Below are 14,650 nucleotides of genomic sequence, written 5' to 3' on the forward strand. Positions count from 1 at the left end.
GGAGAATTTTGGTTTGGAATTCAGTCAAACAATTGCTATTAAAATCACTAATAGAATTATCTTCCGAAGGCTAGCTGTCCTTCCCAGACGAAAAGAAATATTCCAAGTGTAAGACTTTTGCTTTCTTCCTTCCAGGGAGAATACATTCCCCCAAGGGAGCTCTGTTTCAGATTTTCTCCCTAGTAACAGACTCCCCTGCTTAGCTCTGGCCATCCCGGGTAGTGAGTGGTGCGGGGCGGGGGTGGAAGGGGGCTGGAAGCCTGGCTAGGGGGGTCTGCGGCGGCGCGGGCGGGGGCGCTGCGGGGAGGAGGGGGGCGCTGCGGGGAGGAGGGGGGCGCTGCGGGGAGGAGGGGGGCGCTGCGGGGCGGTGGGGGTGCGCTGCGGGGCGGTAGTGGGGGTGCTGCGGGGCGAGGCCGCTGCGGGGCGGTGGGGGGCGCTGCGGGCGGGGGCACTGCAGCACCGCGGCCCTCGGGCGGCCGGCGCGGCCTGCTGGAGGGGGCGCTGTGGGCACCGCGCAGCGGCCTTTTGTCAGCGCGCAGGGCCAGGAGAGCTCTCATTTCCTCCCAGCCTCGTGCGGGAAATGGCTTTAATTCTGACGGCAGGGCTGTGAGGGACTAGCGGGAACCCGAGCCTTTTGTCAAGGAACTGCGGCGTCGGTGGCCAGTCATACCCGCCGCCGCGGAGCCGCTGCACTGCTGGGGGATCTCCCAGCAGCTCTGACGAGCGCGGGCTGCAGCATGGGCAGAAAACGCTGCTCTGCAGATTAGCTGGGTGGATTTTTTAAGCGCACCCCACCCCCCAAACCCATAAAATAACAAAACCAACCCGCAGTGGCCGACCGGAGATAGCTAAGATGCCGCGCAGGAGGTAAGGGTCTGGGGAGCGGGCCTGGTGGGCTGCCTGGGGTCGCTGGTCTCCTGGCGCGGAGACCCTGGCATCCCTCGGCCGGGCGGGAGCCGCTTGGCCCAGGTGGGGCGCGTCTGTTGCCAAGCGCGTCGGTGCTGCAGCCCTGGCCGGCAGCCGTGTGTTTTGCGCCTAAAGGTTTCTGGTGATGATGTAGCATCCGAGGCTCTTAGGAAATCGGGGCTGCAAGCACTGGCCCCTGCTCGGGGATGGTGGGACCCTCGCCCGGAGCGTAACGCCTGACAGGTGGGGCTTTCTTTTGGGTCCGAATGGAGGGGCGGCAAGCCTCGCCTCGCCTCGCCTAGCCGGGCGGGGCCGCTCCTCCCCTCCCCTCCCTCCCCTCCCTTTCCTTCCCGCTCGGCCGCCGCCCTCCGGGGTAGCCGTGCGAGGCGGGCTTGGCGGGGCTGGGCGCGTCCCCCGGGGCCTCGCGATCGCTGGCTGCGCGGCGCTCAGCCGCAGTGGCCGGCCGAGCAGGTGCGGCGTCGGCAGCCGCCTACATTGAGATCGGGGCAACCGGCACGTGAGCGGCCCTCGTGGGTTTTGATTTTATGCGGCTCCACCACTTTGGAGGGAAAAATCCCACTGTACCCGAGGGGGTCTTGCCAGTCTGTTTCTTCCATCTTCCCTCTCCTCTCCCTGCCTCCCCTCCCTTTCTGCAGCCGGGGCGGAGGCCATCCCCGGTCCCGGAGGCGGGAGTCGGTGTCTGCTTATTTTTAAATCACACCACAGCCTACCTGGTGTTGGGGGGAAGGGAGGGAGGGGCAGACTGCTTTAGGATGCAGATCAGGCTCTCGGGTCTGGCCTATTGTCTTGCCTTTTCTCTTCCTTCCTTTTCTCACCCCTAATCTCCATCTCTTGCCCAAAACTAAAAATAGAAAATAGGAAATAGAAAATAAAAAAGCAAGCTCCAGCCCACACCCTATCAAATTCTTTAAAAAACTGTCATTTATCTCTGACACATGATTAATACCCATCTGTTTCCTTACACCCACTCTTCCCTCTTGCTGTTTGTCGTCTAAGATTCAACTGACTCAGATGAGCTTTATCGATAATAGAAATCAAATCTCAGTTTCCTAAATGCACATTTCATGCTTCCCGAGTAACCCAAAAGGAGTGGTTGGTCTGTCATCCTGGCAGAAGCAAAGGGATTGGAGATGGTGCAAGCAACTGCTTTCACGTCTAGTTTGTGGATCTAGCTGGGATTCCTGAGATGTTTAACTTGTGCAGTGAGGGGTGTTCTCATTAATGCCATTAGAAAGTTATGTTCCGTTTTAAGAGAAAAATAGCAAGTCAGCATTTGAAGTAAAAGTGTTTTAAATGAATCTGACCAAAGAAGAGAACTATGACGTTTCAGACTTGCAAATAATATCTCCATTAGCATATGAATAATATATGTTAGAGACTTAAAAGGGGGGTTTAGACCATTTAATATTTTTACTTTATAATGTTCTACTTTAATTGTGTAATGTGATCAAACTTTTCTCTGTAGAGACTTTTCTCCTATAGATCAGGATCTTGCCCAGCCTTTCTTCCCTACTCCTCCCTGCATAGGGCACAAGTAAAAGCAAAGTTTTCATTATTAGTATGATGTCAACACATTTTGAAAAACCACTAAAGATAAATTATTCTTTGATCCAAAATCCATAAGAATTTTGTAGTAAGCCCTATGTTCTTTCTTGTCCACCAAATTGCCTAGCCTTATTAGAAATATGCTTGTCATATACACAATGTACAACAATGCCTGACATGATATGCTGTGGTTTCTAGGCTTGGATTGAATTTGTTTTAAATATTAGTATAGTGTTGGAATTAGCAAATCTCAGCTATTCTTAAGGTTAACAGATGAGCAAATGTGTTTGCTGGCAGTGGGTTTAGTGTTAAGATTTTAAATATATATAAAAAAGACTAGTAGATATATTTATTTATTACCACCTCTTCCACAAGGGATTTAAGATAGTTTACAGGGATTCATAAATATGGCAAGGCAGCCTAACTTGGAAGTAGTTGGGAAAGAAAAAAGGACACTAAGGGTGGAGTCATAAAATGGTCTTAAGCGTGAGGCCGATACAAAAACATGAGCATGAGACCTTCTACAATGGCTACGGGCAGGAAACAAAAACAGCTCTAAACTTTCTTGCAGCATAAGCAAAAAAGAAATTGACGAACCCATGGTTTATATGTTTTATTTATTTGTTAAACTCATTCACACACTTCTTCACTCAACAAACATTCAGTGAGGACTTACTACGTGCCAGGTTCTGTAAGACGTACTGGGAACAAAGGGATAAAGCAGATAGACGTGGTCTGTGTTTAATGGGCGCTTAAAGACAAATGCAAGAAATGGACACTCATCAAGAAATCTCTCAAATGAATATATAATTACAAATTGTGATAACAGCTATGTGGGAAAAACACAAAACACAAAACATTATATGGCCAGAACATAAAAACACAACAATTCTTTTTTATTTTTTATGTTTTATATTTTTTTGAGACACAATCTCACTCTGTTGCCCAGGCTGGAGCGCAGTGGCATGATCTCAGCTCACTGCAACCTCCACCTCCTGGGTTCAAGTGATTCTCACGCCTCAGCCTCCCGAATAGCTGGGACTACAGGTGTGTGTCACCACGCCCGGCTAATTTTTGCATTTTTAGTAGAGACGGGGTTTCGCCATGTTGGCCAGGCTGGTCTCAAATCCTTGGCCTCAAGCGATCCGCCTGCCTCTGCCTACCAGAGTGCTGGGATTACAAGTGTGAGCCACTTTGCCCAACCAACAGTTCTTGATTCCGAGACCAGAAAGGAACTTTTTCCTAATGTGACATAGTGTTTGAAATGATGCCTTCGATCACCTCCTCATCAGACACAAGGACAAGTTTCATAGGGTTGTTTTTCACAATGGCCCTCAGCATGAGCTAATGATATCATGCCACAGGTCTCTCAGCCCCCTGGGGTTCTGAAGATATATGTATTTTGAAAGATCTGTGTATTCTCTGACATTAGTGGTTTTATTCCAGTGATAATCTTTTTTGTGGAGTCTTGCTCTGTCACCCAGACTGTTTGAGTAGGGATCTTGCTCTGTTACCCAGGCTGGAATGCAGTGGCATGATCATAGTTCCCTGCAGCCTGGACCTCCTGGGCTCAAGCGATCCTCCCACCTCTCCCTCCTGAGTAGCTGTGACTACAGGCATGAGCCACTATGCCTGGCCTATTCCAGTGATAATCATAAATAATTAGCAATAAAAATGTGTTCTGGATCATCTTGATGGCAAGGCTGAAACTGATGCTGGAGTCTGTGTTTGCCTTTGTATCTTTCCATTTGAGCCATGGGCAGGCCTGGTGGCTCCAGCCACAGCCTGGGTGAAGGGAAGGGGAGTTGGAATAGTGGAGAGAGTGAGTCTACACAGGACACACACAACTTGCCAACTCCAAAAGAACAGCTCCTGGCGACCACTGCTCTATTGGCAGGGATTGAAGATCTCACGCCAGTTCACCTTTGTATGGATCAAGTTTGCAGCAATTTATCAGCAGCAGATGTAGTAAAAACACAACAGAAAAGTTGCTGTTGTGGATTTTGACAATATTTGAATTAGATCTTCATTTAATGCATATTTAGTAACTCTCCAATAGGTATCTTACATCTAAGAAAATGAGATGGGGCTGGGCGCGGTGGCTCACGCCTGTAATTCCAGCACTTTGGGAGGCCGAGGCAGGTGGATCACCTGAGGTCAGGAGTTCGAGACCAGCCTGACCAACATAGTGAAACCCCATCTCTACTAAAAATACAAAAATTAGCTGAGCATGGTGGTGGGCAACTGTAATCTCAGCTACTCGGGAGGCTGAGGCAGGAGAATCACTTGAATCCTGGAGGCAGAGGTTGCAGTGAGCCGAGATCACGCCACTGCACTCCAGCCTGGGCAACAGAGCGAGACTCCAACTCAAAAAAAAAAAAGAAAAGAAAATGAGATGGGTAATTTGTTCTGATGGTTAAGTGACACCAGACTGTCTGACTTCAAAAATTATTTTTCTACTTACTAGCTGTGAGAGTTTAGGCAAGTTATTCAACCTCTCTCCTGCTCAATTTCCTATAATAATATAGGAATAAATATATGGCATTGATTGCATGGTGATATTATAAGAATGAGTTGTTACATGTGAAAGACTTACCTATTGCAATAAATTAATTTTATTACTTTGATATTTTAAAGTTGATAGTTGTATTTGTAAATTGTTTTGGCATTTTAATAATATAAAAGCTGTAAAGCATAGGTGTTTAGAACTGGTATTTATGAGTATACATATTTAAGTTACATTTTAATAAAAGTGACTTAGGTCAACCATGAGGTCATGAGAAATTTTTTCTGCCAAAAGGGATTTTTATATAGTTTAAGCATTTTGAACTATGTACAGGGACACACACAGATTCTTGGAATAGAAATTTGAATCTTTAGAAGAGATTGCAGCCACAATATTTGACTCCACATACATTGGCTGCTACAATTTTAGCCTGAAAGAATTTTAAAGCAATACTATGAAAAACTGCCTGTCTTCAATGACAACCACCACCAAATCTTCCAAACTCAAAGAGCACTCATGGAATGGCAGGCTTTTAGTAAAGATTTCATCCCGGTCTGTCTTCCAAGATAAACTACATAGGAAAGCTTTGCCAATGTTACTGAAAGAGATGAAGAGAAAGTGTATCCTCTGTGGAGTCTAAACTTCAGTTGTATAGATTTAAACGAGTTTATTGATTATGTTATTCAAATTTATTTTAAACTTTTCTTTGTACCTAAGTGATCTGTCAAAGAATACAAAATATGTTAGTCTCAAATGATATTTTTGGCTGGGTGTGGTGGCTCACGCCTGTAATCCCAGCACTTTGGGAGGCCGAGGCGGGTGGATCACCTGAGGTCAGGAGTTCCAGACCAGCCTGGCCAACATGGTGAAACCTCGTCTCTACTAAAAATACAAAAATTAGCTGGGTGTGGTGGTGGGCGCCTCTAATCCCAGCTACTCCAGAGGCTGTGGCAGGAGAATTGCTTGAACCCGGGAGGCGGAGGTTGCAGTGAGCCGAGATCACACCATTGCACTCCAGCCTGGGCAACAAGAATGAAACTCCATCTCCAAAAAAAAAAAAAAAAAGAAAATGATATTTTTGACCACTTTCCTTTTGCTATGTCCTTTAGCATGCCCTTTAAATCCATATATATATTATATACAGTTATATTTATATATTTATTTGATATATAATTATGTAATTATATATATAAACATGTATTTGTGTATATTTTATATGTTTTTACATAGTTATATTTGATGCTGTATTACTTAGGGCCCTGATTGCCCAGGACTGATGGGTTTTCTGGGATGAGGGATTTTCAGTGCTAAAGCTGGGACAGTGCCAGGCAAATGGGGATGACTGGTTATCCTCTGTGACACAAACGTTGTGACCCTTGACTCTCCATTGTGGGGTGAATCTTCCATATTTCCAGACCTTCTTTGTCTCACTGTATTTTTATTTTTGTCTTAAATTTTACTGTGTGATAAGAAATCTGGTCCTGCCTTCTTTCTGTTTTCATTTCCCTGGTGTGATGCACATTCTCTTTCTTCTTAAGCTTTCTTCTTTTATGTCATTTTGATTTTTGTCTATTTTAAGCATCATAATTGGATTTTTAATCCAATTGTGACTCAATTTACATTTATTATATGTGATACAGTCACAGATCTTCTAAAATTTTATTTTACATTAAAAAAATTCCAAGCTATTTTCCCACCCCCTTTCTTAACTTAAATGTAGTGTAAGAGTCCCTTGTTCTTTAGATAAAAGGGAAATTTTCTGCCCATTTTTTTCTACTAGTCTTCATTGACATTAAAAAATATAGTTGTGTTGGCCAGGCGCGGTGGCTCACGCCTGTAATCCCAGCACTTTAGGAGGCCAGGGCAGGTAGATCGTGAGGTCAGGAGATAGGCCATCGTGGCTAATATGGTGAAACCCCGTCTGTACTAAAAATACAAAAAATTAGCCAGGCGTGGTGGTGGGCACCTGTAGTCCCAGCTACTCGGGAGGCTGAGGCAGGAGAATGGCATGAACCCAGGAGGCAGAGCTTGCAGTGAGCCGAGATTGCACCACTGCACTCCAGCCTGAGCAACAGAATGATACTCTGTCTCAAAAAAAAAAAAAGTTGTGTCTATTTGTTCTTTCATAAATAATGAGAGATTTAGTATACTTTAATTCCTTCCTTCCTTTTTTTTTTTTTTTTTTTCTTCTGTCACTCAGGCTGGAGTGCAGTGGTACAATCTTATCTCACTGCAACCTCTGTCTCCTGGGTTCAAGTGATTCTTGTGCCTCAGCCTCCTGAGTAGCTGGGATTACAGGCACCTGCCACCACGCCCGGCTAATTTTGTATTTTTAGTAGAGACCAGGTTTCACCATGTTGGCCAGGCAGGTCTCAAACTCCTGATCTCAGGTGATCCACCCACCTTGGCCTCCCAAAGTGCTGGGATTACAGGTGTAAGCCACTGTGCCCAGCTTTAATTTCTTTTTTGTTGCCCATCTACCCTCACTAACTTTTTGCCTTAAAAACATTTTGGCTTTTAGATCCAGATTATTGTCTTAAAAAAAAAAAAAAGCAATGCATGCTTTTGCTTTCCAGAATTATTTTTGACATTTATGTTTCCTAACCATACTAACAGCTGCTATCTAGACTGAGAGTTACATAGGTTACAATACTCAGTCCATTTCCTATGCTCAATCTTCATTTTTACTTATTCCTTGATTAGTTGGAATCTTTTTCAGGAAAGGTAGTATATTCCGGTAGTTCTTGCTTGCCTAAGAACTTCTTTATGTTGCCATTTCACAGTAACATCATCCTTTTGGGGCATACACTTCTTCATCTTAGTCTTTTTACCTAAAAACTCCAAATATTATTCTTTTGTCTTCTGGCGTTTTGTATGATGGAAGATAAGTTGTGGCCAACTTTATCAAAATAACTGTATGAAAGTCCACAAAAGTTTTGTTTCTTTCCCTTGTAATGACTACTTTATTTAAAAAAACCTTAAAATATATAAAACATAACACAGATATAGGAAAGGACATGAAACAAATGTGCAGTTTAGTGAAATATTATAAAGTGAATGCCGTGTGACCACCATGCAGGTCAAGAAGCAGGACACAGCCAGCTCCCAGAGCCCAGTGCACCCTTGAATCACACCCTGCTTCCCCCTGGAGGTAACAACTCACCTTCCTTTTATGGTAACCATTTTCTTGCTTTCTTTTATAATTTTATAATCTAAATTTGCATCCTCAAACAAAGTACATCAGACTTGTTTCTCTGAAACTTAAAAAAATTAGAACTGTACCATTTGTATCTTACTCATTGTTATAACATCTCCATGGTGACTACTTTGATGCTTCAAAAAATATATATCAAATTTATTCCAAGAATATTTGGAGCCCTACTTTGCTTGGTGCTCTAAAACTCACTTTGTCTGATTATTGGGGAATCCAGCACAGCCAAGAAGGAAGTGGTTTGTGTAAGACAGTGGTCAGTTTTAGACAAGACGAGTTTGAGGTGGGGATGGCCAGCAGAGAGGCAGACGTATGCATGTGTCATGGCTGGGACCTGAGATCTGAGTTGCAGGTTCAGGGTTATAAACACGCACGTGTAGGTTTCAAGATGGCACCATGGACCTAAATATTTGCCTTTCTTTTCTTCAAAGTGTCCAAAGACAAATATAGTAAGGAAAATATCGATTTGAGTTTTAGAGAAGAGAACAAACACTGGGCCTAGATTCTTTAAGGACTCTGTAAAAGTTAGAGTACAGATGGTGCCAGCCAATATCACCCAGCCCATGAGTATCAACAAGGGGCTTTCCTGGGAAGAAGCAGTGATGTCCTTTCAGCTGAGTGCTAGTATCCCCAGGCTCAATGAAACAGGGCTAGATGGGCTGTGGTATGGTCAGTGGGGTGGGGATGAGGGATATAAATCTAAGGGCCGTGGGAAATCTATCAGCACTGCCACCTTGAGTGGCAGACCCCCATCTTAGTCTGCCTGTGTTGCTATGAAGGAATATCCAAGGCTGGGTAATTTATAGAGAAAAGGTTTACTTTTCTCATGATTCTACTGGCTGGAAGACTGGGCAGCTTGTGGAAGCCTCAGGCCACTTCCACTCCTGACAGAAAGCAAAGGGGAGCTGGCGTGTGCAGAGATCACATGGCAAGAGAGGAAGCAAGAGAGAGGGGAGGAGATGCCAGGTTCTTCTTAACAACCAGCTGTCATGGGAATGAAAAGAGTGAGAACTCACTCACTACTGCAAGAATGGCTCCAAGCCATTCATGAGGGATCCACCACCATGACCCAAACACCTCCCACCAGGTACCCCCTCCTTCAACATGGGCTTTGGAGGGATCAAATATCCAAACCATAGCACCCTCAGTTCCTCAGACATGTGCTGAGGGAGCTCCCAGTAAAGTGGGGATTTAATATATCCAGCTTCAAACAAGGTTGATTCTGATCACTTCACCAGATGCAGCTAAAAATAAAGATACAAAAGTACGTAAATAAACGCTATTCCACCCAGCAGTAAATACCTGTAATGTATTTGATCTAACATAGGGCCTCATCCTGCAAGCTTCCAGGGCAGGATCTGGAGGCCAGGGAGCTTAGGATCTAGGTACCTGAATACAAATTTCAGTGCTCCATTTAATGCCTGGAATGGTTTTCTCTGTGCCTTTTTTCCAGCTGTGAAGTGGCTGAAAAAAACTTTCTAAGCCAAGTAGTAAATCCCTGTGGCTTCTATCAGTAGCAGCTCTAAGGACCATTTGACATCCTTCACCCCATCCCCATGGCTCCCTGAATTGATGACAATTCTAGTAGTTTCCATGAGTCCAGGCTAGACTTTGGTTTCCATGTCGATGTTGCCTTCCATTCTGCCTGGGCTACTTTGCTTGGGTTCCTGTTTCATATGGCCACACTGCCCCTGGCTGAAACTCTGGATTACTTTAGAGTCCCCCCACCTTCTTCCCTGCTTCCAGCCCAGTCTTCCTCCATCCATAGTTTATTATTATTGTTTTTCTGAGACAAGGTCTCGCTCTGTTGCCCAGGCTGGAGTGCAGCAGTGCAATCATGGCTCACTGCAGCCTTGACCTCCTGGGCTCAAGCAATCCTCCCATCTCAACCTCCCAAGTAGCTGGGAGTACAGTGTATGCCAACATGCCTGGCTTATTTTTTTTTTTTTAATTCTGGTAGAGACGAGGTCTCACTATGTTGCATAGTTGATCTTTTTAAAACAAAAATCTAATCTCATAATTTCTCTACCCTCCGGATAAAGCCCAAGCTCCTTACCTGCCTCAACTGCTTTTCCTCTTTTTCCTTTACGCTCTACCCCCTAGGTAGGCTGAACCACTCCATTTTTCTGAAGATGCTTTCCCACCCTCCCAACCCTTCCAAAGCAACTCTTTCCACCTCCTTATATGCCCTCTCCCCACCTTTTATCCAGCCAGTTAGTTCTTTTAGAAAGCCAATAAAATAGACAAACTTCCAGAAAGCCTAATTAAGATACAAAGGCAAAAAAATTCACAAAGCTAGAAATGACATATGGAGCAGCATGAAGAAAAGATGTAAAATCTCAAGAACATTGTGCATTATTGTATCCCATCATCTGTGAAAATCTTGATGAAATGGACTATTTCCACTGAAAATATGCATTACCAATATTTACTCAAGAAACAGAATGTCATGTTCCCAGATGGGAAGAACCGATGTTATAAAGATGTCGATTCCTCACAGTTCCTGCCGCGTGAATGGCAGCCTCCCTGGTAACCAGAAGTGATGGAGATTCGTTCCTATTTTTACATTCCTTCGGTAATTTTCTGTGGAATTTTGAAAGGGTCGTTAAATGTTTGTGCTTGATTGTGAATCATTTTATTGAAGGGAAAATCAATACAAGGGCATTTGAATGTTATTTTTAAATTGTTTTTCTCAAAGAACAAATGAAGTTATTAAACTTTGAAATGCATGGAGGCTTTATGAAACACAATTTCATTTAACAATGGATGTGATTTTCTGCCTGTGTTATTTTATTGAGTATGAATTTTATCATGTTTGCTTTCTTTACTCGGCATGGAGTCTCCATAAGAATATCTAGGGGTTTACTTTCAAAAATCTACTGTGAAAAGACAGGAAAAGTGAGGGCGGGTTTGGTTCTTTCCTGCTTTCCTCATGTCAGATGGCAGAGCATCCATACTGATTATCTCAGCATCCCTTTTTTTAGAATTTATTCTCCTTCCCTCTTAACACCATATTTCTCTTAGATCTTTCCAACACCCTCATTTGTGTCTTAAATTAGCTACATCTGTTACCATAGTTATGCAGTATCCAGCTTAACCATTCCACACTCATTCGCACCATACTGTGTGTGAGACTTCCTCTCTCTTATTTCATAAAATATATCATTATTTTTCTTTATTCGTCTCCTGTCCCCAAACTTTTAGTTTTTAAGGCAACACTTGTTCATACTTAATGAATCAAATAGGACTGAAGGGCTTCTAATAAAAGGCAACAATCCCTGTACAAATCCCGCCCCAAATCCCTTATCCACAGGCAAACCAATTTTAGCTGTGTTTTTTTGTTCTGCTGTAGATACCTCTGTATCCCAAAATAATATGCATGTACTGCTGTTTCTGAATGTATCAACTGTGATCACTGTCTAGTGACTTTCTGCCATAAAAATTAAGGTTGAACCAGCCGGGCGCGGTGGCTTATCCCTGTAATCCCAGCACTTTGGGAGGCCGAGGCAGATGGATCACTGAGGTCAGGAGTTCAAGATCGGCCTGACCAACTTGGTGAAACCCTGTCTCTACTGAAAGTACAAAATTAGCCAGGTGTGGTGGGGCATGCCTGTAATCCCAGCTGCTTGGGAGGCTGAGGCAGGAGAATCGCGTGAACCTGGGAGGCGGAGTTTGCAGTGAGCCGAGGTCGCGCCATTGCACTCCAGCCTGGGCAACAAGAGCTAAACTCTGTCTCAAAAGGAAAAACAAACAAACAAAAAACCCTCAAGGTTGAAGCTTACTTGCGCTACAACTCCATCTCTTCACCTCTCTTCTGGCCATCCCCACAACTCCAGACAATAGATTCATTACAACCAGATTTCCCATTCCATCCACTGTTGATCGTGTCACCTGACTCTATGCCATAAATAAGGCTATTACCACCACGTCTCCTTGCCTGCTCCCTCCTTCTCTAGCTGTACATTTACTTTTGTACTATCAAAGTTGATAAAATACTCTATTTCCTAGCCATGGTTGGTTTCTATGATTTGTCTATAAGGTAATTAAAACAAATGAAAACTCCTAACAGTGTTCAGTATCTGACTGAGTTGATATTGCTTACTGCACAATAAGTAGCATGCTAGGATTTCATCTTTCTTAGGACTCCAATGTCTCAATCCAGGGTGAAATTCACATGAATTGTTATCTGGGGCTCCGTAAGTGACCCACAGAGATAGGCTTTAATCTGCGGGCACCAATACCACCCTAGTATGGCTCTAGTTCTCTCCTGCAGTGTGTGCAGTTTCTCTAAGAACACCCATCTAGTGATTGAAGCTAATAAATCCAAAAAGAACTGTGTATGCATGCTATTTTGAGATAAAGAGTTAACTCAACTGAGTGCCTGACTGGGGACCGCTGTATGTTGGGGGAGGAAAGGGGGTAGGCAGGATCTGCTGCTCTGTATAGAGACCTGCAATTTGTGCTTGTGTTCAGCCTCTTTTATTTTTCTTTCTTTCTGTTTTTTTTTTTTCTTTCTTTTTTTTGCTGAGATGAAGTTTCACTTTTGTTGCCCAGGCTGGAGTGCAATGGCGTGATCTCGGCTCACTGCAACCTCTGCCTCCCGGGTTCAAGCGATTCTCCTGCCTCAGCCTCCCAAGTACCTGGGGTTACAGGCATGTGCCACCATGCCTAGCTAATTTTTGTATTTTTAGTAGAGACAGGGTTTCACCATGTTGGCCAGGCTGGTCTCGAACTCCTGACCTCATGATCTGCCTGCCTCGGCCTCCCAAAGTGCTGGGATTACAGGCGTGAGCCACCGTGCCCGACCATAAACATTTTTTAAAATAGATAAATTTGACCTAGATAGCAGCCCCACTGCTCATTTTTATGAGGAGAGGGAGGGAGGGCTAAATAAAAAATATTTAAGAAAATGTGCATTTACATTTGCTGGAGGTGTACTAGATGATGAGTAATTGGTCACAATGGTAGGTAAGTGTATGGTTCAACCCAGCTCATCAGTCAGTCAACAAGTGTTTACTGAACACCTTCTATGTGTGGTTACTGTGCAGTGCTGGGGATGCCACGAGCCAGGAGTTTACACTCTAGTGAGGAGAGACAGACACTAAGCATAAAAACAAACAGTTGTCAAGCATTGATACCCATTATGCAGAAGATAAACTCATTTTAACATGAGGGAGGAGGCTGCTTTAGCCAGAGTGGTCAGGGAAGGCTCTTTTGGGAGGCAGCAGTGAGCTGTTGCAGGTGAGTTTGTGAGACGGATCAGAGGATAAGCTAGTGCTGGCTGATTGCAGGCATTTTCATTATGCTATTTGAGGCCACATCATTGGCCGAGAGTGGAGCGAAGAGGGAGTCGGGAGATTTGAGATGAGAAGGTGGGAAATGATCCTGTTGAAGAGTCTGTACTTTGAGAGAAGGGCAGGTTGCTTGGCAATGTTAAGAAATCATTTGAAAGGTGTAGAGGGTAATTTGAAGTGAGTCCAGTCCACAGAGTTTTGTGCAAAGGTCAATGGCCCAGATGCAGGCAGGGGCAAGGTCACATAGGGTTTAACTAAGGGTGGGGCTCTGTGAGGTAGAAACAGTGGTGGGTGAGAGGGCAGAGGAGTTAGAGGTGTTTTGCAAGGGAATGGTTATCCAGTTGGATAATTTAAGCTACATGAGAAGAGATGGGAAAAGTAGAGTTGGAGATAGATAATTAAAAAGTGATTAGCAGGTATCAGAGATGTTGGAGAATTGCTAGGAGGTGGGGTGCCAGAGCTGGGCTGGAAGGGGATGGTCAGAGTAGGATGTTGACATCCACACATTGAAAGTGGTGATCTTGGTAGCAGCAAGATCTAGGGTATGACCACGGGAGAGGGTGACTGAGGCTGGGGTGGAAGGAGAGATAAGTGGCATTGGAGGCCATGAAGATGTGATGGTGGGTGTCGGGTGGATCACCATGTAGATGTCAATGTCAGCAGGAATGAGTAAGGAGAGTGGTGGAGGGGAAGATGGTTAGCCAGGAGCTGGAGTCCTCGGAGAATGAGAGGAGTGGCTGGGCAGTAGAGGAGAGTCACAAGGAGGAGTGACAGGAAGTCAAGTTGGAAGACTGTGCTTCCAAGGTGATGGGGTTTTGAAGGAGTGGAAATAGATAGAGGTGACTATAGGGCTGGAGGAGATGTGCACCCAGGCCCTGAGTACCTGGGATGTGGAAGAGAGTGCTGTGGGGCAATAGTGTGCTGTGGGAGAGCCACATTTTAGCTTCTTCGTTTGTGGATCACAGAAGTGGGCTTTATGTAGCTGAATTTGGAAGTGCTGCGAAGAATTATGTGATTGTTCAATTCGATTGGTTTCCAAGCAGGAAGGAAGGTAACCAAGGAGGCATTATTGACTTTGGGCTTGTTCAAAACTCAATTAAGGCAATTAACAGTACTTGGTGTTGTTTACCAAAGCACTTGTCTCAGGAGGGATCTCCTAGCAGTTCT

At 44.5% G+C, this 14,650-nt stretch overlaps 1 protein-coding gene across 1 annotated transcript in view; it reads left to right on the forward strand.

Annotated features, from left to right (window-relative positions):
• Positions 1–440: 440 nt before the first annotated feature.
• The window catches only part of ADD2 (adducin 2), a 111,325-nt gene continuing 97,115 nt past the window's right edge, over positions 441–14,650 (forward strand). Inside the window, exon 1 of the mRNA XM_001143954.8 lies at positions 441–867. The gene's annotated coding sequence lies outside the window, so the exon portion shown is untranslated. The remainder of the gene's footprint in view (positions 868–14,650) is intronic.

This window comes from Pan troglodytes, chromosome 12, assembly GCF_028858775.2.
Source record: "Pan troglodytes isolate AG18354 chromosome 12, NHGRI_mPanTro3-v2.0_pri, whole genome shotgun sequence".
NCBI classification, from domain to species: Eukaryota; Metazoa; Chordata; class Mammalia; order Primates; family Hominidae; genus Pan; species Pan troglodytes.